Source organism: Dipodomys merriami, unplaced genomic scaffold (genome assembly GCF_024711535.1).
Source record: "Dipodomys merriami isolate MVZ:Mamm:240054 unplaced genomic scaffold, mDipMer1.0.p SCAF_336, whole genome shotgun sequence".
NCBI lineage: Eukaryota > Metazoa > Chordata > Mammalia > Rodentia > Heteromyidae > Dipodomys > Dipodomys merriami.
In genome coordinates this window covers 757,291-760,000 of record NW_027204893.1, presented here as the reverse complement: position 1 = coordinate 760,000, position 2,710 = coordinate 757,291, and positions in this window count along the sequence as shown.

Genomic DNA, 2,710 nt, shown 5'->3' with positions numbered 1-2,710 from the left:
TATATATACTATAAATGAAGGAGGAAGTGGTTGCAACATATTAGTAAGTTTTTTTTTTTTACAAAATATGGAATGCAGGTGGGTGGGGTAAATAAAAGATCACTATCTATCTTTATGATACTCTAAGCCACAGGGAGGTCTGTTACAAAATTCCTTAATCAGATGAGCTGACAATTGGTCTTGTGGTTAAGCACTGTAGCAGATAATAGCTTTAGGAAAAGTTTTACAGTGGTCTCTAGCAAGTCCCCCTTCTTTTATTTATTTTAGAGAAGGGTCCTAAAAACAAATTGAGGCATTAATCTGAGGGGAGACAGAGGCACCGATCCTTCTGAGCAAACGATGGGATGTATGGTAGGATGTATGGTAAGGAGAAGGATCCTGTGGGGAGAATCGCATCCCAGACCTTTATACATCTGTCGGTTTTTTGAAGGAGGGGATATTGAGCGACACTTAACCCCTACACGATCGGGCGTATCTCTCGAGGGGTCCTGTGTGCTAGCTTTACTAGCCCCTCTGCACTAGTTGTGCACCTCTTAAGCAGATGCCTTCACCCCAAGGGTGCCCGCCATACAGGACTGAGGCGCAGTTCCCGAAGGAGACCCTCTCTCAAGGGGCTCAATCTAGGCCTTGGTCTGCAAGGTCTAGCTGGTGGTAATGAACCTGTATAGGTTTTGATGCTAGGGAATCAATCTGTTGCCGAATAAAACCAGTAAGCCTATTAAAGGCCCATGGGCCAAAAGCCAACAAAATTAGGATGCCAACAAAAGGTCCGAGTAGGGATGGGAGTAAAGTCGTGAACCAAGGGGAGGTGGAAAACCAGTGTTTGTACCAGCTTTTCTCTTGTTCTGCTTTTTTTCTCTTCTCTAACCCTTCCCTAACTTTGGCCATGCCGTCTCTAACGACCCCTGTGCCGTCAGTGTAGAAACAGCATTCTTCCTTTAAAGCAGCGCATAGCCCCCACTGTGGTAAAAACGGGAGGTCTAGTCGCCTTCTATTTTGGAGCACTACTTCTGACAAAGAGGCTAGTGAGCTTTCTAAGGCAGATATTCCTTTTTCTAAGTTTTGTATGTCCTCATCTATTGTAGACCGCAGTTCAGAGTAATGTTGATTAGAGAGGACGAGGGAGGCTACTCCGGTTCCTGCTCCAGCAATGCCTAATCCCAATAAGACAGCAAGGGTTACAGCAGTAACAGGTTCTCTTTTCCGTCGAGGTACGGCTCTTACGTTGGTCTCCCAAAGTCCTGTAAATTGATCTTGAGAATAGTAAGTTAACCTTGGTACAACTTGTACCATGATGCAGAATATGGGTTCTGGTAAAATTAAAGAGGTATACACACAGGAGGTAAAGCCATCTCTGGAGGCCCACCATGTATCATTTGATGTTGGGAGCCAAAAGTTGAGCTCTCAACATAATAGGCTTAACTATCTCACTGGAACATCTTAAGGCTGAATTTACAGAATCCCACCTTTTCCCCATGTCCTAAGTAAACACCCTGCAGCTGCTAAAGACCACCTTTTCACCACACCCTAAGTAAACACCCTGCAGCTGCTAAAGACCCGACCACCTTTTTCACCTTGCCCTAAGCAAACATCCTACAGCTGCTTCGGCCAATGACGGCCAATGAAAAAGCTTCCTTATAAATACAGCTGTGTGAAAAATAAAATTTAGCAGCTTGATCAGAATCCCTGTCTTGCTGTCATTCTTCATGTCTCTTGTCCCTTCATTCCTTCTCGCTTAGGTTCATTGCCCTCGTTGAAGTCCTGCGGGTCGGGACAATTTGAGGGGAGTAGATATTTGTGAGTCGAAGTAAAAGAATAGGTCTGATTACATAAAGATTTATATTCTGGGGGGATAAAACTGCCATTACTGAAAATGCAAAGTCCAAGTCCCATAACTTGGGCTATTGTCACTTTGTTGAAAGGTTGTTAGGTCCAGCGACATTGGGTGGGGTTGTTGACCTCATAAATGTGGCCAAGTACAGCTATACTCTCATAGAATGGAGGGGAGGAATGGTAGCAGAGCCAGCAAGATTCTACTAATTGTGGAGTGGATTGCTATTGTTAATACTAAGAAAGTGAAAGAGACCATCCCAATAATAAAAGAGGCCATTCCAGCCCCCTTAGGTAAAAAGTTACCCAACCCCACCCTAAAGGGAACAAGGAAACAAAAGGCACCAGCCCTGTTTCAGGAAACTGTCTACAAGGTAACTTTCCCATTCCAAGGATCCGAGGGCACATGCAGCTTGGCACGTATCTCTTACTAGCCCAAATTAGGACATGTGTCTCTCCTTAAGATGATTGGTAAAAGTATGTGACTCAGTGTAAAATGATTGGCTGCCTGCGTGCAGACCCCGATGGGATACTCTACTAATGCGAGGGCTTTGCCATAAAGGATAATAAAGTCCTATATAAGGTCACCCTCAGGGAAGCTCGGGGCTCTCAGCTGCTGACTGGTTTAAAGTCACACTGTGAGCCCGAGCCTGCTCGAATAAAAGCCCTAGTCTCTTGGTGTCCTCCATTCAGCGTGAGCATCTCGACCCTTTCAAAAGGTTCTGAGTAAAATCCTTAAGGGAGGCGCCTATGGCCAGGCAGATGTTACTCAAGACAGGTCAACATCATAGCAAAGTCTGATAAAGTTAGTAATGGTTTTGCCATGGCGGTGGGGACGTAAAGCCACTTGGCAAGCAGAATTGGCATTTTCAAAAGCAAG